This window comes from Lynx rufus, unplaced genomic scaffold (assembly GCF_022079265.1).
Source record: "Lynx rufus isolate CCGP_SWC_20201006 ecotype Redwood Valley unplaced genomic scaffold, mLynRuf1.p SCAF_19, whole genome shotgun sequence".
Lineage (NCBI taxonomy): Eukaryota > Metazoa > Chordata > Mammalia > Carnivora > Felidae > Lynx > Lynx rufus.
In genome coordinates this window covers 6,522,761-6,546,736 of record NW_025814833.1, presented here as the reverse complement: position 1 = coordinate 6,546,736, position 23,976 = coordinate 6,522,761, and the positions used below count along the sequence as shown (strand labels likewise).

The 23,976-nt window shown below is 48.7% G+C and overlaps 1 protein-coding gene across 6 annotated transcripts in view; it reads right to left on the bottom strand.

The window, feature by feature from the left end:
- The window catches only part of TMEM164 (transmembrane protein 164), a 167,299-nt gene that overhangs the window by 6,953 nt on the left and 136,370 nt on the right, over positions 1-23,976 (bottom strand). The window lies entirely within an intron of this gene.

The following is a 23,976-nucleotide window of genomic DNA, read 5'->3' as shown; positions in this document are numbered from 1 at the left end:
GTGAGTGTTCGATGGGTGTTAGATGCTGCCCTTAGCACATCATCATTATTCTTCAAATAACCACAGAACGTGCCACATCCAATGGCGATGCCATTTCCCAATCATTACACAACTCCTTCCCCCTGGAGCACCGAAAGTGATGTATTTTCCGTCCAGCCATCACTAGGAGCTACCATCCCAGTAGCCCTGGATGCATTCCAGAGCTTTCAGAGGAGGTGCATGGCTTATAGAATGCTGTGGGGTGGCACTCTAAATGGGGACTTGGCGGGGGGCTCCAGAATGAAAGCAAACTGGAACCCTCCACACCAAGCAAGTAGGCGCCAACATTACATCCCAGGGTGGTTATTTTCCTAAGTCAGTCTTTCACTGATTCATCCATTCATTCACCAGCTGTTAAGTACCTATTATATTCCAAGCCCTGGACAGGAAGATCAAGAAGACAGGCTCCCTACAGTCCAGGCTCATAGTCTCGCGGGGGAGGCAAACATGCCAATCGACAATTAGAACCCAGTATGATGGGTGTGATGCCTGCGGTCTGTGCTACATATTATAGGCGAATAGAACCCAGCTTGAGGTGGGGGGGGGCGGTGGTAGGGAGAAAAGATGTAGGAACAAGGACCACTTCTTGGTAGAGGGGACACGGAGCAGTCCTGAAGGACGTAACCAGGGGCCAAGACATTCCAGAGCCAGTAGTTCGCACAAAGGCAGACGTGAGCTCCTGGGAGCGAGGCAATTCAGAGAACTATGGCTAAGAGTTGGGGACACAGTGGACAGTGTAGAGGGGTGGCGACCAGGAGTAAGACCCAGATGTTGGTGGAGGGCTGGTCTACTCTAAGACCTTAGGAGCCACGCTGAGGGGCTTTGGGCTTCATCCCATACTTGGAGGGTCATGTGCCCAGATGCCACAAGGCTCAGGCAGGAAATTGGGAGGAGAGTGACCAGAGACTAAGAGACATTAAGGATGCTGGAGACTGGCCAACTGGAAAGCCCATGCCCCTTCTAAAGAGGGCAACCACCACTCAGCTCAATCCAACCACTGTCCTGCGGGGATGTGGTTCCCAGAGTTGCCAGTTGTTGTTTTTTTTTTTTTTTCCAGTTTTGCAAGGGAAGCCAGAAATTTGAACTTTCGCGTGGAATTTCCTGATTTTTAAATGTTGGCAAATAATTCAAAATGTTTTAAGAATGCTCAACGGACCAAACAAAACACGTCTTCTTGGATGGATTTCAGCCCATGGATGGCCAGCTTTGCGCTCTGCTGCAGAGGCCCAGAAAACAGCAGGAAAGTGATGTGATCAGACATGTGCTCAAGAAAGGTCACGCGGGCCAGCACGGGGGAAGGAATGGAGCAGAGAACATCGAGGCAGGGAGACTGATAAGGAGGCTGCTGCAGGAACCCAAAGAGGGAAGGGGATGGATGGCCCTCAAAGGTAACAGCAGTAGGACTGGAGAAAAGTGGAAGAAGGACTCACCAGGATGTGGTGGAAGGCTGGATGCTGGGGAGGAAGGGTCAGGACGAATCTAGAAAGACTTCTAGCTTGGGCCTCCTTGGGCCTATGGTGCCATTTATTGTTATGGAGAAAAGAGGAAAAGGCAGATTGGGGCAGAAAGTAGGCAGACAATGAGGTCAATATCGGACATGTTGAAATTGAGGCGTCTGCAGAATATCCAAGTGGAGATGTCTCTCGGGCCGCTGAGGGCACCCTGGGAAATAGCGCGGTGGCAGAGCGTGTGGGCACTGGAGCCTGCAGACACAGGTATTCAAATCCTGGCTCTTGTCACTTATCGACGTCAAGGGCTTGAATTCAGTTTCACTCCTCTGTAAAATGGGGGTGCCACTGCCTACTTCTCAAAGTTGTTGGGTAGATGAGATGACATAATTTAATGTTTGTTTATTTTTGAGAGAGAGTGCACGTGCAAGTGGGGGAGGGGCAGAGAGAGAGGGAGAGGGAGGATCTGAGGTGGGCTGTGCACTGACAGCAGAGAGCCCTCTGTGGGGCTCGAACTCACCAACCATGAGATCGTGACCTGAGCCAAAGTCGGACACTTACCTGACTGAGCCACCCAGGTTCTGCAGAGATGACATATTTTTTTTAACGTTTTTATTTATTTTTGAGACAGAGAGAGACAGAGCATGAGCAGGGGAGGGGCAGAGAGAGAGGGAGACACAGAATCTGCAATGGGCTCCAGGCTCCGAGCTGTCAGCACAGAGCCCCATGCGGAGCTCGAACTCACGGACTATGAGATAATGACCTGAGCTGAAATCGGACGCTTAACTGAGCCACCCAGGCGCCCCAAGAGATGACATAATTTAAGTCATGTCATAGTGTGGTTTCTGGTATTTAACAAATGTTGACTATTTTAATTATTAAAATGAGTCACAAACTCAGTGAAGAGGGTGGGGCTGAACATCCAGATATATGTGTCATTGGCACACAAACACAAGCAGAGTCATAGGGGCACGTGTAGACTGAGAAACGAAGGCCAGAGGCAGAACACCAAGGAACACCATGGGGGTGGGAGGTGGAGGGTGGAGAGGAGAAGGAATATGATGGGGTGACTGAAGCCAGGCAGGTCTTCTGGGGGAGAAGCTCAGGCTTGCTATGGGAACAAGAGCCAGGCTCACAGCACACTGGAGTCAGAAGGCCCTTTGAGCACATCAAACTCGTCCCTCCATTTTAGAGATGGAGACTACTGAGGCTGGGAGATGGGGGGGTGCCACCATCAAAGTCAGAGCAGGGCAGTGGGCTCTCAGACACCGCTGGGCTGCTCACTGCTCAGTGGCCCTGCTGCCACTTGTCCAGTCCTACGCCACCCCGAGTTGTACCATCTCTTTCCTGGTCTGTCTACCCGTCTACACCAGAGTGCCTCGGAGTGGGGGACCTTGTCGGATTCTGTGTTCCTAGCATCTGGCACAGCACTTGGTTTGTGAAAAGACACTGAGCTATGCACTTACACTTTGTGTGCTGAATGAATGGGAACTCGGCACCGTGTTGTCCCCTGGTTGCTGGGGACATTAAGGGTAAGAGGGGACCGGGAGGACCAGCAGGGGCTTAGGCTTGTGCTCAGGCCCCTCAAGCCCTGAGCCATTTTCCCCAGGTGTCCCTTCCCTCCAGCCTCTGCTTGGCTCTAAGTGGCAGCTGTGCGGTAGTGAGAGGTCACGTGGGCCAGGCACAGGAAAGGTACAGGAGGGGGCAGCCAGGAGGTCCTCAGCCTGGAGGCAGCTTAGCCACAGACCTGGGGAAAGCAGGGAGGCGGCAGCCCCTCTCCTCACTGCGCACCTCCCCTGCCCTGCAGTCCCCGCCCTATGCTACGGGGGAAAGGAACACACACTCAGACACTGCCAAGGGTACATGTTCTCACTGCCCCTTGCCCAAACCCCCACTTTAGTACCGTTCACTCTGTTGCCCCATCTACCCCACAGTGGACCATCAATGAGGAGTCGTTTCTGAATCCGCCCCCGTCCCCTCCAGCACCTGGTGCACATCAGGCACTCAAAAAATGATCAGCGTGTGAGAGAATGAATAGCACAGACCTTCCAGAGAATCCTCAAACCATACGAAACCCTTTGGCTTGGCAATACTACTTTGAGGACAACCATCGAATGCCTAAAGAACCCAACAGATGGCCCTTATTTGCACAAAGATATTTACAGCTGCACCACCTACAATATGGAGGATCTGGAAACAAACCAAATGGACAGATAAAACTCTGGCACCTTAATACCATGCAACCACCATTCAAATGACAACCGCCATTCAAATGACATCCAAACCATGAGCCTGTGTGGAAAAGTCCCTGGCTGGTAATGGCAAGTGTAAAAGGCAGAACACCAAACAGTATGCCAATGATGGAAAATAGAGCTTAATGGTTTAAAACAAAGGGCTTGGGGTTGGACAGCCTTTTGGGTTTGAACCCTGCCTCTGCTATTGCCTACTGGTGGTGGGAGCAACCTTGGGCAAATAGTGCTGCCCCTCTAAGAGCCCTTCCTGTATGAAGACTGGAGGTAACATCCACCTCTTGGGGCTGCTGAGTGGAATAGGAGATATAGAAAAGTAAACAGAGCAGCTAGCTGGCACACAGCAGGCGGCTGCTATTTTTAGCATGGCAAAACCACAGCCATCCAAAATCTCCTAAAAAGCCTGGAAGAAGACAAGGGAATCTTGCAAAGACGTGATCTTCCCTGTGATGGGGGAGCTTGCTTTTTTTTTTCTTTTAAGTAGGCTTCACGCCCAGCGCGGAGTCCAACGTGGGGCTTGAACTCACCACCCTGAGATCAAAACCTGAGCTGAGATGAAGAATCGGATGCTTAACCAAATGAGCCACCCAGGCGCCCTGAGGTGGGGGCTTTGACTGTGGTTTCCACTGCCTTTTTACTGTTGTTGGTTCTTTTCATTGCAAAGATAATCAAAGATTCGATTTCTCTGAAAACTTAAAAAAAAAAAAAAAAGCAAGCACCCGGAGAATAAATGATCCACTCTGCATAGATATATGCAAATTGTATGCAAACGCACATTTCCTTTTTTCCATATACCTGAATGTGGCCCTTGGGATAATCCAAGTGAAAAACCAGGTTTTTTCCAAAGGCAAATAGAAACTTGAGCACTTTCAGAAAAATTAAACACATAAAACTTTTTTTTCCTACTTGAAGAAAGACATGTGACATTTTCTGCTAGCATCTTGATTCCCAGGAGGATAGAAGCATTTCATCTCTAAAGGTAGGGGGAACCAAGATAATAGCTTTTTCTGAAATCGATTTCTACCAGAAGGAAGCGTCACGCATGCTGGGAAAGAAGTCAACTGCACCACCAGCAGCAGCAAAGACAGATCCCCAGAGGCCTCCCGGGGGCCCTGTCTCCCATCCTATAAGCCCACCCAGGAAGGGCTTCCACCAAGGGGATGAGGCTGGGCACCAGACTCCATGCTCGGCAGTGGGGATAACGAGAACTGCCCTCGAGAACTGCCCGGCAGCATAAGAGTGAACAACAGGGTGGTGTGATAACTGAAAGCACAGTGGGTGATGGGACACAGAGGAAGGGTGGCTGGAGGTGACAGCTGAGGTGGGTTTTGAAGAAGCGTTGAGGAGGAGCTGGGATCGGAGCCTGCAAGAGGGAAAGGGTATTCGGGGCGCTGGGACAGCCTGAAAGAAGTGTGGAGGTGTGACACGGCACGCTGGTCGCATGTAGTCTCCAGCAGGTCTGTGTCAGTGCAGCATAAAGTGGGAGGGGACATGTGTCAAGACATGGAGCCAGAGAGACAGGCAAGTGGGGTCAGGTCATGGAGAACCTCATTGGCCACACGGCCAGGAACTGGGCCTTTATCCGACGCGCAATGAGATGCCATTGAGAGGTTTAAACAGGGACACGCATGGTCAGATTGACATGTCAGCAAATCAACGTGCTCTGGCCGTGTGGACGGTGGGCTGGAGAGGGGCGAGACTGAAGACAGGTTTGGACGCCGCTGCACAGATACGGATGAGCTGGCTACCGGCTGGACAGGAGGGAGGCGGGGAGGGTGGCTCCCAAGTCTGTGACTTCAGTAACTGAATTGATTTAGGGGAGAGAGGAGTTCAGTTTGGAGCACACTGATACCGAATGCCTACGGGGTATCTGCATGCAGAGCTCAGGAGAGAAAGGACCTGGAAACAGAGCTTGGGATGGAGAGATCAGCGAGGAAGAAGCCCACAGAATGAGATTCAAGCACCAAGGACAGAGCCTGGGACCCAGCAATAGTTGCCAGAACAAAAAGGATCCCCAAGAAGACGGGACTGAAGAGGAGATTAGCCCACGAGCTACCTGTGACAATTTACATGTGAAGGAATTAAAATGAAATAAAATTAGAAATTTGATTCCTCAGTCGCACCAGCCACATTTCAAAGTGCTCAGTAACTACGTGTGGCTAGTGGCTACCATATTGGGCAGTGCAGAGGCAGGACATTCCCACCATCACAGAAAATTCCACTGGGGGAAGGGTGCAGCTGGATGGCTCAGTCAGTTAAGTGTCCAACTTTGGCTCACATCATGATCTCATGGTTCCTGAGTTCAAGCCCCGCGTTGGGTTCTCTGCTGGCAGCACAGAACCCACTTCAGATCCTCTGTCCCCCTCTCTGCTTCTGCCCCTCCCCCGCTCATGGGGGATCTCTCTCTCTCTCTCTCTCTCTCTCTCTCTCAAAAATAAACATTTTTTAAAAATTCACTGGGAACACGCTTCTCTATAGAGAGAAAGACAAATACTGCCACTGGGTTTGGCCACGTGCTGCTCACTGGTAATCTTGGCTGCAGCAATTTCAGGAAAATAGTGATGCAGGAGTTAGGTGGTAAAAGATGAAGGAAAGTTTTTCAGGTGTACAAGGCAAGGAAGGGAATTCCAGGCAAAGGGAACAGAACATGCAAAATCACAGAGAAATCACTAGCCACATTCCCAATATTTCAATCACTTCTCTGAATGTCCCCTTCATCCTTTTGCTCTTACCCAACCTACCTCTCCCCACAAGGAGCCTGCTACACCTCTAGCCTTCAAAAGTAGTCACTGGTTTTTCTCCTTGAGCCCATGTACGTAGTAGAGTAGGTAACCTCTTCTGTTGCATTGCTGTTTCCAGACCACCAAGCCTCGTTCCTCTCTAAAGCCCTACAACCACTACCCCGTACCTCCCACTAGTCTTCCCTTTTAGGGCTGTCTACACACATATGGGTCATGGCCCTCAACATCCCTTGAGGATGTTATACCACTCCCCTGAAAACCATTCCTGTCCTATTTCTTGATAATTTCAACGAATGCCTGGATGAACCTTCCAGCATCCCAGCCCCTCCATTCCTTGGCCCCCTCTCCTCAGGGACCCTGTCCTCTACGGCGCCTCAGCCATTCACTCACATGGCCGTTCTGAAGCCTCAGAACTTTGAATATCTGCAACGCCCCCAGAAGTCAAATATTCCCTCTTCAACGACCGCTTCTGTCTTACACTCGCTCACCCTCACCCCGACACTTCTTTGATCCTGCCGGAATCTGTGATCCATAGGTCCTACCACCTTTTTTTTTTTTTTCCTGTTCCTCACAGCTCCTGCTCCCCTCCTTGGATTCCATGGCCCATCATTCTAATTATCCCTGGCAGACACCTTTGACTCCACGGCGCCTCTCACGATCATACTCATCTTGGACACACACACACACACACACACACACACACACACACGACCCAGCCCTGGTTAAATTCCAATCTCCTCCTCATTCCTTGCTTGCACCCACACAGTTGAATGTGCCTGGAGAAAAACAAGAGTGCTGACTGTTCTCACTTGAAATTCGTGATCACAGACCTCAAGTGCATCTTTCGTGTTGCCAGGCAATCGCACTATACTTCCCCAGTCCATTCACCCTCTCAGACAACAATATTTTCTCCTCTCTTCTCTACCCTTCAGTATAGCTACCTCATCCTCACTTTCAGATGATGACCTTGCCTCCTACTTCACGGAGATAAAACGAATCAGGCAAAAGCTTTCAGAGCTCTCATGATTGCATCTAACCACCTGTCTGCATCGGTGTTCAGTGTGCTTGGCCATCACCCCTGTTACCATGGATGAACTGCCCAGGACCCTCGCCAAAGCCAGCCTTCCCATTTGTATCCAGATCGTGTCCCCTCTCACCTGCTCGGTAGGACTCCAGCAACTACTTGCTCTTTTTCTTTTTCTTTTATTTATTTTGAGAGAGAGGGAGAGCTTGAGCTGGGGAGGGACAGAGAGAGAGGGAAAAGAGAATCCTGAGCAGACTCCACACTAACAGCGCAAAGTCCCCAACACAAGGCTCAATCCCATGAACCGAGATCATGACCTGAGCCGAAATCAAGAGTGGGACACTTAACCGACTGAGCCACCCGGGCGGCCCCGCTTCCATTTTTCCTTAACATCAACCATTTCTTCTCCTCTGTTGGATTATTCCCATCAGCTCATAAACAAAATATACTATAATAGCTCCCACTCTAACACAAATAAACACCTGACGTTGCTGCCCCCTCAATCCTCTGCCCCTCTTTAGAGCAAAACTCCTTGAAAAAATTCTTTAGACTTCCATTATCCAACAGGGTAGCTATTGGACCAGTCACTACTGTGACTCCTGTGTGGCTCCTGAGCCCACGAGATGTGGCTAGTTTGAAGTGAGACGAGCTGTTAAGGTAAAATACATACTGGATTTCAAAGGATGTAAAATATCCTGGTAATAATTTTGTACTGGTTACACTGGAATGATAATATTTTGGTTACTGGGTTAAATAAGATGTATGATTAAAATTAACTGCACCTGTTTCTTTGACCTCTTCTGAGTGTGGCTACTAGAACATTAGAAATTATATATGTGGCTCACCTAATTTTATCGACAGTACTTGTCCATACTCCCTGTCCACAATTCCTCTTCCCATTCTCTCTTAATCTGCCCTAATCCGGCTTCCACTTCTACCTCCCCCACCACCCTCTCCACCGAAACAGCTCCCCACAGGGTCACAAATAACCTTTTTTAAAAAGTAGGCTTCATACCCAGTGCAGAGCCCAACGTGGGGCTTGAAGTCAAGACCCAGAATCACTACTTGAGCTGAGATCAAGAGTCAGATGCCTCACTGACTGAGCCACCCCCGCACCCCACAAAAAACTTTTTCATTCCTGCACCCAATGGTCAATTCTCAGGCTTCATTTTACATACCTGCAAACTTCTGTTCTTGAAAAATTCTCTACCTGGCTTCTGGGACACTGCTCTGTCTTCATTCCCCTCCTGCTTCACAACCTGCTCCTTATCACTGTCCTCTAGTGTTTCTTCTTCCCCGCTCCCTGACCTCTAAACAATGGAGGGTCAAGGCTGTAGAACTCGGAGATTTTCTTTTCTCTCCATACTTTCATTCCCTCGGTGATTTCAACCAATCTCATGGCTTTAATACCACCTATGTGCTGATGACTCCAGCACTTACAGCTCAGCCTGGACCTCGGCCTTGAACTCCAGGCTCATATATCACACAGCCTACTCACTATCTGCACTTGGATACCTAAATGGGCATCTCACTTCCTTAAACTTCTGATCTTGGCTCCTACGGGAGATCATTACAGTAATGGCTCCGGGTGAATCATGACCTCCTGGTATCCACACGCTTATGTCATACCCTCCCACACTGATTTGGCCATTTGGCCCACCTGGCTCAGCCACGTAACTTGCTTTGACTAATGGGATATCGTCATACAGGATGCAATCAGAGGCTTAACACCTGTGCACTGGAGCCTGCCCTCTTGGAATGCCGCCTGGAGACCCCCATGCCAGGAAAGGCCCTGCAGGTAGAGAGGCCCAAGCCATCCCAACTGTTCCAGGTGAGCCCAGGCAGGACGAATAGAAAAATTATCTTAGTAGCTTGGGGCTGCCATAATAAAATACCATAGGCTGGGTGGCTTGCAATAATAGAAATTTATTTTTTTCACAGTTCTGAAAGCCATAAAGTCTAGGACCAAGGCACTGGCCTATTGGTGTCTGGTGAGAACCCACTTCCTGGTTCAGAGACAGCCATCTTTTTGCTGTATCCTCACAAGGTAAGAGGGGCTAGGGAGCTCTCTGGCCTCTTATAAAAGTACCAATCCTGTTCATCGAAAAGCTCCACTCTCGTGACCTAATTGAACCCTAATTACCTCCCAAACTCTCCATCTCCAAATACAATCGCATCAGGAGTTAGGGTTTCGACATATGAACTTGTGGGGGTGGGGAGGGCACAAACATTCAGTCCATAACAAAGAATGACCCAGTGCACCCACACTGTTGTGAAAAATAATGGGGCCATTGGGGGGTTTTTTGGTACCTCTTAATCCCCTTCACCAATTTTGCCCATCACCCCCCCCCCCACCAAGCTCCCTCCTCTCTGGCAACCACCAGTTTGCTCTGTGTATTTATGAGTCTGTTTCTGTTTTTGTTTGTACATCTGTTTTGTTTTCTAGATTCTACATATAAACGAAAATCATAGGGCATTTGTCTTTTTTTTGACTTATTTCAGTTAGCAAAATACCCTCTAGGTCCATCCATGTTATCACAGATGGCAAGGTCCCCCTCCCTTTTTATGGCCAATATTCCAATATGGGGTGTATGTGTGTGTATCACATCTTCTTTATCCATTCATCTACTGATGGACACTTGGGTTGCTTCCATATCTTGGCTATTGTAAACAATGCAGCGATAAACACAGGAGTACATATATCTTTTCCAGTTAGTGTTTTCATTTTCCTCAGACAGATACCCAGTAGCAGAATTACTGGATTGTACAGTATTTCTATTTTTTAACTCTTTGAGGAACCTCCACACTGTTTTCCACAGTGGCTGCACCAGGTTAGGTGCCCACCAACAGTGCCTGAGGTTTCCCTTTTGTCCACATCCTCACCAACACTTGCTGTTTCTGGTCTTTTTGATACTAGCCTTTCTGACCAGTGCGAGGTGGTAAGTCACGGTGGTTTTGATTTGCATTTCCCTGATGATTGGTGATGTTGAGCACCTGTCGGCCATCTGTATGTCTTCTTTGGAAAAAATGTCTATTCAGGTCTTCTGCCGATTGTTTAATTGGATTATTTGGGTTTGGGGTGTTTAGTTGTGTAAGTTCTTTATATATTTTGGATACGAACCCCTTGGCAGATCTATCATTTGCAAATATCTTCTCCCATTCAGTAGGTTGCCTTTTCGTTTTGTTGACGGTTTCCTTCAGTGTGCAGGAGATTTATCGTTTGGTGTACTCCAATAATAAGCCACTGTTTTCAGTCACTACATTTTAGGATGTTTGCTACACAAAAATAGATAACTGGAAGAGCACTTCCACTCCCCAACACCCCCCAAAAAGAAATAAACAAGCCCAAATCCTTCCTCCTAGTCTTCTTGATCTAGGTTCATGGTCATCCATCTAAGTTACTAAAGTTAAAAACCTTCGAGAGTCATCCTTGACCCCTCTTGCGCTCACACCTTGTATCTGGTCCATCAGCAAATCCTGTTGGCTGAACCTTCATCATGTATCCAGAATCCAGTGACTCTTCTCTGGCTCCAGTCAGTACCCTAGCCACTATCGTTGCCTACCTGAGTTACTACAAACAACACTTACACGTCTCCTTGCTTCTACCCTTGTCCCCCGTGGTCTAATTTCAGTAGAACAACTGGGTGACCCCTTTAAAAATTCATTCAGATCATGTGAGTCCACTGCTAAAAACCCTCCAATGGCCTCCCACCTCCCTAAGAATAAAATGCCAAGTCCTTACTGTGGTCTGCGAGGCCTTATATATGATCTGCCCCCTCATCTATAATAGCACCTCTCTCACCTCATCTCCTACAACTTACCCCTTCCTTCACATGGCTCTAGACACACTGACCTACTTTTTGTTGCTGGAATATTCTAGAAACACTCCTGTGTCTCGGTCCCGTATGCTTATTTGCTCTTCTTGGCATATCCCTCCACCAGGTACTCAATAGCTCACTCCCTTGCTTACGAGCCTTCACTCAAATGTCACATTCTCAGTGAGGCCTTCCCTTTAAATGAGGCTACCTCAGGGTGCCTGCATGGCTCAGTCAGTCAGTTAAGCGTCAGACTCTTGATTTTGGTTCAGGTCATGATCTCATGGTTCATGAGTAAGAACTCCAGCCCCTTCCCCCTTCTCTCTCAAAACAAACTTAACAATAAAAATAAAAATAAAAATAAATAAAAATAAAAAGAGGCTACCTCATGTAAACATGCAACCTCTCCAACCATCCAGCATCCCTATACCCTTGACTCTGCTTTACCTCTCCCCTTATGGAGCGTAACATTATCTAACACACTATATATTTCATTTATTTATTTACTGTCTCCTTCCATAAGAATGTAAGCTAGTGAAAGCAAGCATATGTATCTGTTTTGCTCACGACTTTATCCCCGGCAAGTGCTTGGCACAAAGTAGGGGTTCCATAAAGATTTGCAGGAAGAGTGAAGTAAACAGCCCAGTATGTTTGAAGACTGTATAGAGTTTGGAATCACTGGACTACCATGAAGGGGAGAGGGATAAACAAGGGACAAGAGCCACCTTATGAAGAATTCTGTTGGCTACATCAGATATTTGGGACTTTACAAATCACCTTGAGATCTTGTTAAAAGGCAGGTTCCGGTGCAGCAGGTCTGGGGTGGGGACTGAGAGCCTGCATTTCTAACTGGCCCCCAGATGCTGCTGGGCCTCAGATCACACTCTGAAGCGAGGGACAGAGCTTACAGTCTGGCTGCGGACTGAAATAAATCAAGGCTAAGGGCGCCTGATTGAGTGTCCGACTCTTGATTTTGGCTCAGGTCATGATCTCATAGTTTGTGAGATCGAGCCCCACGTCAGGCTCTGCATTGACAGTACGGAGCCTGCTTGGGAATCTCTCTCCCCATCTCTCTACCCCTCCCGTGCACACGTGTGCGCACTCTCTCAAAATGAATACACTTAAAAAAAAAAGAAATAGAGTGGGGCTAGAGGCAGGAACACCACTGTTGAGGCTGTTGCAATAGAATAAGTCAGGGATGATCTGATCCAAACTCAAGTTGGAGTGATGGGAATGAATTCGAGAAATGATCAGGAGGTCAAACTGACAGGATTTGGTCACTGACTGGATACGGAAGAGAAGGGGAATGAAGGGACAATGATTATCCGTAGATTTCTGGCGTGGGTAATGAGTGGATGGTGGTACCACTCAATGGGATAGGGAACATCAGAGAAGGTGCAGGTTTGGGGACAGGGAAGAGGATGACTACTTCAGTTCCCAACAGCATTGCCAACCCACCTTTGGGCCCTCTCTAAATGAGACATCTTGATTTCCAGCTTCTGCAAGCCTTCACTGCCCAGGAGATACAGCCCTGGGGGGCATGATCCCACGATGGCCATGGATATGGGATTCCTATTCTCAGCCACTGAGCACAGGCCCAAGTCCGGTTTCCCTTCCATCCAGGCATTCGACCAAATGAACTGGACCCTATAGTCTGTTTAACGTACAAGAAAACAGAGACTGCCCTAAGTTAGGTGTCCATGTGGAAGGCCCATCTTGTCAACTTCCTATCCTGAGGGGCTACGGAGCCCACTCAGGCCAGGCTTCACCTTCAAAGTGCCTAGCGGGGGCTGACTGGGCCACACAGCCTCTGGCTGAGGCAACTTAAAGACCCACCTTCATCTACGAGCCTCACAGCCAGCCCCCTGCCAACAGCGTGCAGAGTGAGGACCCTGAGCTGGCAAAGAATCCAGCAGGTGGACCTGTCCTAGCAGATTAAGCACTGGAGTCTAGAGACCCAGGTCCCAGCTTCCACGCTTAGTATGTTGCTACAGGACCACACATATGGATCAAAACCCCTCTAAGCAGCACTGTCCCGCTTACAGGGCAATTGCAGGCCCTCTGGACCTTGCCGGAGCTTTGCAGGAATAGAAAAGCTAAAGGAGCATGGAGCTAGTCTACGGAAAAGCACTACTGAAATGTAACACACCACTGCGCCTCGCGCAAGTCACGTAGTTAGCGTCAGCCGGGTCTCTGGTGAGCTTTCAGCAAGGTGGTGGGTAGGGGCGGGGGGAGCAACTCTTGGATCATTTGAGGCAGTGAGACCTAACCTTCAGCCTGAATCAGAACTCCTCAGGGGAGGGGCACCTGGGTGACTCGGTGAGTTAAGCATCCACCTTCGGCTCAGGTCATGATCTCACGGTTCATGGGTTTGAACCCCGCATCGGGCTCTGTGCTGACAACTGGGAGCCTGGAGCCTGCTTGGGATTTTTTGTGTCTGTCTCTCTGTGTCTGTCTCTCCCTCCCTCCCTCCCTCTCTCTCCCTCAGAAACAAAAATAATAAAAACATTTTTAAAAATTAAAAAAAAAAAAAGATCCTCTCAGGAGAGTGGCGCTCAGACTTCAGCTGGCATCACAACTCCCCCAGACACACACTGGAGGGCTTGTTACAAGGGAGGTTTCTGGGCTGCACCCCAGACTTTCTGATTCAGTAGGTGTGGGATAGGACCTACAGTCAGGAACCTGAGAATCTGTACTTCCACCAAGTTCCCCAGTTAGGCTGCTGCTGCCGCTGGTCCAGGAACCACACTTTGAGAACCCGTGTAGAAAATGCAGGTTCCTGGGCCCTGCCCCAGAGACTTGAATCCAGGAGAGGGGCCACAACCGGCCAGACATGAGAAGCAGGGCTTCCTGGGAGCTGCTTACAATCACAGTCAGAAGTACCTGACTTAATCCTCTGCCCCTGTAAAGCATTCCTGAGACCCAACTCCTTAGTCTTCGGTGGGGGCACCCCATGGTTCTCAGAAACTCTCCTATCCACCACTTGCCCAAGCCTCAGCCCTTGGCCATTGTTTCAGATTCCACAGCTCTTCCCTCACCCTACCTGAGCCCCTTGGCCTTTCCCCTGCCCCCTTGCCTGGCCAGCAAAGTGCAAACCAGTGGAAGAGAACTTTCCCGGCATCCTAAGGCTAGTTGAACAGGAATGGGGGGGGGGGGATGAGCTAAAGGGGGGTGGGGGAGAAACAGGCAAACTGAGATCAGTGTGATCCTGGAGCTGGTTTTCAAGTCCTCACTGGCCTAAGTACTCTTGCTTTAACTGTCCTAGAAACTAGCACAGTGGCCAGAGGCATCCCAACCCTCATCCTCCAGGAGATGAGCTTAAAGCTTATCTCAAGAGAGGCAGGGCTTGTCTGCTTTGAACAACATTGGGGGTTCTTACACCTCAGTTTCCTGAAATGTCCCCAAAGGCCATTTGATTTGCTTATACTTCAAAACACCCTTCTCCCCCTGTTTTGAAGCCTGGGAGTCCCCGGCTCCCCAATTCTGAAACAAGGGCTCCCTCTAGTGAAATAGAAAGGGGTTTCCAAGCAGCCTGGAGGCCAGGCTTCTTCACCCTCCTGGAGCCAGGCAGGGGTCCTCCCCCCCACCTCCCTCAACCCCCCCGGCCCTCCCCCAGACAGTGTGGGGCACCCATGAACCACTCCCCAGAATGGTGTTCTGAATGCCCAAAAGGCAGAGTTACAAAAGAAGCCAATGATATTAAAGCAGAGTTATCAAGATAGGAAAAACAGATCTGTAATTCAGTACTTCCATGTTTCTTTACTAATACATTTAAATGAGATCCAGCAGCGGGTCTAAGCAATTTCAAGGCAGCAAAGGGCATAAACAGTATTCTGAGCTGTCTGCTGCCACTGTAATGTGAGAGGAAGTTGTCTGTGATTGCTAGTGACAATAAAGTCTCAGGTATGGCTTCCGTCACTGGCACTTGTTGCCTACATTTGAGGGCTGCATTTCTGGTGAGGTTAGTGGGGGGAAAAAAAAGGTATGATGTTTTTTTCCCACCCATGTTAATGGACCCCTTAATCCCTAGTTGTGGACCCCATGTTAAGAACCTCTGCCTAGGAGGCGTCTGGGTGGCTCAGCTGGTTGTGTCTGACTCTTGATTTCAGCTCAGGTCATGATCCCAGGGTTGTGAAATCGAGCCCTGTGTCGGGTTCCACACTGAGCATGGAGCCTGCTTAAGATTCTCTGTTTCCCTCTGCCCCTCTCCCCCCGTTCACATGCACTCTCTGTATATATATATAAAAAAAAAAGTGGGGCACCTGGGTGGCTCAGTCAGTTGAGCATCCATCCGACTCTTGATTTTGGCTCAGGCCATGGTCTTGCAGTGCGTGAGATCGAGCCGTGCATCAGGCTCTGCAAAGATGGCGTGGAGCCTGCTTGGGATTCTGTCTCTCCCTCTCTCTGCCCCTCTTCCACTCACCCTCTTTCTCTCTCTAAATAAATAAATAAATAAATAATTCATTCATTCATTCATTCATTCATTCATTCATTCCTAAATAAAACCACCACACCCACCCAACCAAAAAAACCCACAGGGATGAGCAAAAGGGGAGGGAGTTCCCCGAGCAAGAAACTGGATCACCAGCCCTGCAGGTCCTAAAGCTGTGTGCGGTCGCTCTCCTACACCCATCCTGCAGCTGACTTCTCCCGACTGGAGGAGGAAACCTCTGGAAACCTGGTCCCACCACCGGCAAATCCTTTCACACCCACTAGCTTCGCACAGAATGGTCCTTGCACCTCCTCTCCCTACAGAGAGCTGGCTCTCCCCCAGGATGCTGCTTCTCCCTCTGAGTGCTCTGAGCAGAGACTCCTCCTCCTCCTCCTCCTCCTCCTCCTCCTCCTCCACCTAGGCTCATAGCAAGCTTCTGTGGGGGAGAGGGGGAGCTGAAGATCCCCCTCCCGTTACTGCTGCTGGACGTTTACTCTTCTTTCTTCCAAGCTTCACGCTCTCTTCTTCACCACGGTCCACCCCCCCGCCCCCCGGTCCTCCAGGTCACTGTCAGACTCAACCCAGATCAGTCTCGCTTTGCATACAGGCTTCCTCTTTACATCAGGCCTGCTCCTGCCAGCATTCTGGGTGATTCCAACATCTGCAGGAGGGGCCCTTCTAACATCCTAACCTCATGGCCTCTTGAACCTCCTCAACTCTCCAGACCTGCACCTCAACGCCACCTTACTACCCAAACGGCTTCAGTGAGCACCCCGACCACCCCGCCTCAGTTACATTTATCTGACCACAGTTTCCCCGTAATTTCAGATTCCACATCCTCAATTCCTACTTGTACAGGTACCTACAGACGTCCTGGTGACCTCTGATCCCGTGATTCCCACCCCTCCGTGGACTTCCTCCTCGCCCTTTCTTCCATACCATCTTGGGCCCCGTGACCGATCACTTGAACTAGCCCCCTCTACTCCCAGGTGGACAGAGGGAACTCCTCATCCACCTCACCACACACTACCCCGCACCCCCTCACCAGTTCATCCCCCAGGGGGCACCTGCTAACAGTGACATCCAAAGAAACTGCTCGGACCACATTTTATGATATTAGGAGGGCAGAGTCAGGGTACCTTGGCAAACAGAAACCATATGAAGAGCAGACTTATGCAGTGTGAACTGAGTGACGGCCGCTATCACAAGCACCTCACATACACTGATACATTTAACGCTCACTAAAACCCTTTGGGGAAGTACAATCGTTCTTGTTTCACACATGAAGAAATGGAAACGCAGACAAGTTACGACACTTAGCCAAGGTCACACAGCTGGGAAAGTCGCAGGACCAGGATTTGAAAGCAGGTAGTCCCGCTTCGGAATGGGCAGCGCACACTTTTCACTGTTTATTGAGTGTGTGTCACAACCATCCCATCGGCAGGCAGCCAGGCCTGTTCGATTTCCTCTCAGGCTTCCCAGTTCCTTTGCCTGGATGGGGAATAAGTTCAGGCTCACGCTACAGATCTGGCCACTTTAGATTCTCAGGGGACGGAGCGTGCCAAGACCAAAGCTACAGGCTCCAGCCCAGCCAGCCGAAGCAGCCCTGCCTGTGTTGGAGCGGCTGGGTGCTTGATCAGCTAATAATAAAAGAAGACCTGGGGCGCCTGGGTGGCTCCATCACTTAAGTGTCCGCCTTCGGCTCAGGTCATGATCTCGCGGTTCATTGGAGTTCGAGCCCCACATCAGGATCTGTGCGGACAGCTCAGAGCCCAGAGCCTGCTTCGGATTCTGTGTCTCCCTCTCTCTCTGCACCCCCCTTCCACTGGCGCTCTCTTTTTCTCTCTCAAAAACAAACATTAAAATAAATAAATAAAGTAAGAACTCTATTTCCCGTTCTGTTATTGTTCCTTGGGTGGCCTGCCCTCAGTCGGAAACCCAAAAGGAGGCAAGTGTGTGGCAAGATTACCCAGACTCTGTCCCAAACCCCATGAATCCCTCGCTTTCTGGATCTTTAACACCATCGATCTTACTTACAAAGCCCCACCTTTGGACAGACGCCTCAAACCAGATGTCCTGCCCCTCCATTCAGGCTGCTGAGCCCTCCTGGAGAAATTGGGTCACTTTACAGTCCAGTGCTGGGAAAATGCAAGGAAATGTGTTTCAGGAGGGCCCCCTCAAGCGCTAGTCATCAACCTTCTAGAGCCACGTTGTCCAATATGGTACCCACTAAAGACCTGCAGCTACTTCGATTTCAGTGCAAATTCATTCAACTTAAATCAAACATGAAATTCCTCGCTCCTAGTTCCTTGGTTACACTAACCATGTTTCTTCTGCTCAGGAGCCACACGGAGTTGGCGGCTACACAACTGAGCACAGCAGCTATAGATCATCCCCATCATTACCGAGAATTCTAGTGGACAGCACAGAAAAGTCTAGAATTCTTTCTCCCATACCACTTATTTCTCCTGTCAGTGCCCATCCCAATCCACCACAGAGCCCGTTCGTTCTCAGCAGGTGCCATCACCTGTGATTCACCCACTCCCCTTCCTCCCTAGCACCCTCACTGCTCCCTCTCACTACTGGCCTTCATCTTCACACCTGACCATGCCTAGCCTTGGGCAGAGAGGAAAGGGGAGGAGAGGGGGAAGGAAAGGCAGGAAAAGGAAGACGTGGGGAGAGAGAAATCCCTCCCTTAGCTTTGCAACACCCTTAACCCCTCCTTCCTTAACACCTTTAACGCCTGCCTTCCTTCCCATTCCCACTTCTCCAATGGCCTTACTTTACCAGAACTCTCTGAAATGCGGCGCTCCTGATCACTACTTCTCGGATGAACAGGTCTACTGCCCTAGCTTCCAGGACAGCTGGCCATTCCTATTACTGCTCTGACAGGTCCTGCAATCTCCTTAAACTCCTCCCCCTCGTCTACTATTCACAGGTCAATGTCCCCCCACCCAAGGCCTTTTTTCCAAGTTCTATTTCTTCCGCTCCCATGATTGTATGCACCACCTTTAGACCAAGGACACTGAAGTCTTCCTCTAGCCAAGACTCCCATGAACTGTGCCAGAATATTCCATCCAACTGCCTCCTGGACATCTCAGCCTGATAGCCTAGAAGTATCTGAAACTCAAGTAAAGAACAACAATCTTCCTTCCTAAAACATGTTCCTTCCTTCTGTGTCCCCTTCTCCATTACTGGTACCCTATCTTCCTTCAGCCACCCAGGCCAAAATCCCAGGGCCTCATAGACTTTGCCCTCTCCCTCACTCCCACAGCATCTTAATTATAATAAATACAGTGAAGCCTTGGTTTGCGAGCATAATTCGTCCTGGAAACATGCTTGTAATCCAAAGCACTCATATATCAAAACGAATTTCAAGAACCACTGGCTTAGTTGTGATCATGTGATATTCGGCGTCACATACTACTCGTATCACAAGACATCGCTCGTTTATCAAGTTAAAATTGATTAGAAATGTTTGCTCATCTTGTGGAACACTCGCAGAACAAGCTACAAACAACCCACGGTTTTACGGTACTATCAATTGAATTATTTAGTATTAGTATTTTAAATTAAATTAAAAGTGATCTTCATTGTAGAGCCTCATTTCCTGAAAAGACGAAAAGATGAGGCTACTGCCACCTAGTGGTAAAACACAGATAAACAATCAGATGAGGCCTTTACGACATTTGAGGTATGCAGATTCAAAACAATGTTCAGGAAAGTGTGCCTTAGGCTGCCTAGGGAAGTCACACACAGCTCCAGCGTGGAGGCAGCATCGCTGAGCTAATGTTAAAGGGGGACATGGAGTTTGCTAGGCTCTAGGTAGAGAAGCCGTTGTGTGCGTGGACATGGCAGTGAAGGCACGTGGGGCAAATCTGTCAGCAGGTTTGTTCACTTAGAAGGGAAAGTGATGGGAGTTGAAACTTGAGTGATGGGAAATGAGGTCAGAGAGACAGATAAGGGGCACCTGGGAGGCCGGTTAAGCGTCCAACTCTTGGTTTCGGCTTAGGTCATGTTCTCAGAGTTTTGTGGGTTCCAGCCCCGTGCTCTGTGCTGGCGGTGCGGAGTCCGCTTGAGATTTTCTCTCTGACACTCCCTTACTGACACTGTCTCTCTCTCAAAATAAATGAAGAAACTTTAAAAGAAAAAAAGGGGGTGCCTGGGTGTCTCGGTTAAGCGTCTTTAGAAGAAAAAAAACGGGGCACCTGGGTGTCTCAGTTAAGCGTCTGACTTCAGCTCAGGTCATGATGTCACGGCTTATGGGTTCGAGCCCCACATTGGTCTCTGTGCTGACAGCTCAGAGCCTGGAGCCTGCTTCGGATTCTGTGTCTCCTTCTCTCTCTGCCCCTCCCCCACTCACACTCTCTTTCTCTCAAAAATAAACATTTAAAAAATAAATTAATTTTTAAAAAGTGAGACAGATAAGGGTCAAATGTAAATATCTTGAATGCCACGTGAAGAAGTTTGGTCTGCATCCTGAACAGGATTTTTTAATTTTTTTTAACGTTTATTTCTGAGAGAAAGAGACAGAGACAGAGAGAGGCAGACAGAGCATGAGTGGTGAAGGGGCAGAGAGAGAGGGAGACACAGAAACCAAAGCCAGCTCCAGGTTCTGAGCTGTCAGCACAGAGCCTGATGCGGGGCTTGAACTCAGGAACCGTGAGATCATGACCTGAGCCGAAGTCGGATGCTGAACCGGCTGAGCCACCCAGGTGCCCCAAGGAGAGGATTTTTAAGCAGGGGAGCAAAACCTGATCACAATTGTTCTTTCCTTAGAGAAGTCATTCTGGAGACTGGGTGAGACACAGGGGGCCAATCAGGGCAGGGAGAGGAGAGAGAAAACAGAGTAGTCCCGGCAACAGAGGCCGAGAGCCTGTGCTAGGGCTGGGGTGATGGAAAGAGAGAGGAAGAGCTGAATTTGCAAGCATTTTGAGAATCTGAATCGTCAGAACGCCTAAACTGATTGCCATAAGGGATGAGGTGGAGGAAGGGATCCAGAAAGTTTCTGGCTAGGATATTGGCTTTGGCCCTGGGGGGTGGATGGTGGAGCCGCTAATATAGGAAATGGAGGAAGAAGAAGAGTAGGTGGGAAGAAGGGGTATGCAATTGAGAATCCTGATTGTAGACATGTTTCCTTTGAAGTAGCTGTGGTGTTTCTCGAGCCTTCAGTTACATCCATGGATGGAGAACCCTGGGACCTCTGGGACAGGCAGAGCAAAGGAGCCCAAAGACAGCCAGCCACAGGAGGAGAACCAGGAGACAAGAGTGTCACACAGCCCAAAGGAGAAACAGGCGTCTAAAAGGAGGGACGCCGGCAATGTTAAACCTGCTGACAAACGTACACTCAGTAGGTGCAAGGCTCTGTCGCTTTCGAATCAGGCAAGGAAGAATCCTCAAGAGCCCACAGTCCAGTTGGAAGACAGATGTGTAATTCATAAGGCCGTGTTATAGGGGTGAATAATAAAAGTCTGCAACACTTAACACACGCCAGGCACTGTTCTATGTATTCCCATATATGAGCTCAGTAAACCCTCACGCCACACCTGTGAGGTAGGTACTATTCCTACCCTCCTTTTACAAATAAGAAAACAGATGCAGAGAGGTTTAAGGCACTCACCTAAGTGCCAGAATCAGGATTCGAACTCACAGTCTGTCAGAACTCAGCGACAACATGGGGGAGTAGCACTAGGTGGTGGTGAAGCTTGTCTGCCTGGTTTCTAATGCCAGTTGAAAGTCTAGTGCAGGGGCTCCTGACCTTTGTGGTGCTGTGGACCCCATGGCTGATTTGGGGCCTCCCCTCTCAGAATAAAAGGTGTTTTTTTTTTTTTTGAGAGAGAGAGAGAGAGAGAGAATGAGAATGAAAATGAGCAGGGGAGGGGCAGAGAGAGGGAGAGAAAGAATCTTTTTTTTTTTTTTAACATTTATTCATTTTTTTTCAGAGACAATGTGTGAGTGGGCAAGGGGCAGAGAGAGAGGGAGACACCGAATCCGAAGCAGGCTCCAGGCTCTGAGCTGTCAGCACAGAGCCCGACAAGGAGCTTGAACTCACAAATCACGAGATAGTGACCTGAGCTGAAGTCCGATGCTTAACCGACTGAGCCACCCAGATGCCCCAAAATCTTAAGCAAGCTCCACACACCTAGCATGAAGCCTGATACAGGGCTCGATTCCATGACCCTGGGATCACTACTTGAGCCGAAATCAAGTCAGACGCTTAACCGACTGAGCCATCCAGGTGCCCCTCAGAATAAATCTTTTTAAGTATACAAAATAAAAAAGGATAACAAAAGCAAACAGTAACACTGAAATAATTGTCGAAGTACTTTTAAAAATTAAGGTTTTTACATTTGCAGGTAATGAGGAGGTGCCTATGATTTTTTGAAATCCCTACAGCAGCTGTAATAGGAGGAGAAACTGATTTACATTAACAGCAGCATCCGTGAGTGCTGCTAAAGCTGTGGTTTGTTGCCTACGTTTCAGCACTGAAAGTAATGCTAGATGTCAGTTGGAGTTAATGCAACTGAAGACGTGATTTTTTTTTTTTCTCATCCAAGATCATGTGCTAGTGGACTTACAGGGATTAAATGAGAGATCAAGGTCATGCAAGTAAAACACTTACCCAGTGCCTAGTTCGTGGACAACGCACCATAAATGCCAGCTTCTAAGATGCATAATAAGATATGTAAAATGTGCAGTGTGCGGGTATCTATATAGGTCCTCATTCAGCCCTGAAATACTAAGAACTAAAGAACACTTCCTGTCCTTAGGCAGACAGGCATGTCTCACATGTGCACTGCAGAAGGACAGCCACAGAACAGTTCCAGTGGGCTGCCTGGAGAAGCTAGCGGCCGAGGTTGAGTTTGGAAATATGAATGCTTTCCAGGCCACCAAGCTGGAGAAGGGCGTTCCCGGCAGAAGTCATGGCATCTTCAGGACGCAGAGGCAGCAAAGTTAAACGGTAAACTTGGTGAGGGGGGAGGCCCCTAAGGATCTTGGTAATACCCAAGTTCAGAACATAAGGAAGGGAGGAACATACAGAGAAGAGGCCTGCAAAATGCACTGGGCTCTGGGGACAAGGGAGAGCCACCGAAAGTTTCCAAATAGGGAGGTGCTGTGATCCTATTTGGGCTTTGAAAATAGCTTTGGAAACTACAGGGACAGGTTGTTGGTAGGGGGAGCTGGGGAGACCACACAGAGCCAGCTGTCGCGGCTAAGGTGCGACATGAGGAAGGGCCAGCCCAAGGCAGGGAGAGAATGGATTTCAGGAACAATTAGGTGGGTAAAAAAAGCAGAGAACAGTGATCACTCTTCACATCGGTCAGCATGGTCCTACCCGCAAGCACACCTGATTGTGCCGGACTATTCGCTCAATGGTCTTGGGACAAATGAGAAGCCATCTGGAAATCAAATTGGATCCTTATCTCACACTGTATCCCAGGATAAATTCCAAGTGGATGAAAGATTTAAAGGTTAAAAAAAATGGAACTATTAACACAGGCAAAGAAAATATGGGATATATATATATATAATATATATATACATATATAATATATATACATATATATATTATATATATATTTTTTAAGTTATTTTATTTATTTTGAGAGAGAGAGCATAAGTGGAGAAGGGGCAGAGAGAGAAGGGAGAGAGAGAATCTCAAGCAGGCTCCATGTGCGGCACAAAGCCCGACATGGGGCTCGATCTCAGGAACACGAGATCATGACCTGAGTCAAAATCAAGAGTTGGACGTTCAGCCCACTGAACCACTCAGGCACGCTGGATTTGTCTTTTTTTTAATGTTTATTTATTTTTGAGAGGGAGAGAGAGACAGAGAGTGAGAGCGAGCATGAGTGGGGGAGGGGCAGAGAGGGAGAGAGAGAGAATTCCAAGCAGACTCCAAACCACCAGCACAAAGTGTGATGTGAGGCTTGAACCCATGAATCCCAAGATCATGACCCGAGTTGAAGTCAGACACTTAACCGAGTGAGCCACCCAGGCGCCCCCGGGATATATTTTTTATAACCTCGGGGTGTGGAAGGACTTCCTAACCATAACTCAAAATTCAGAAGCTATATGATAAAAATAAATTAAATTGCATAGAGATGTAAACATCCTACCTAAATAAATCAGAAGATTAAAAAAAAAAACAAATGACAAAACTGGGAAAAAGATCTACAGTGCAGATCACAAAGGGTTAACTCCTAATATTTATATAGAAATACACA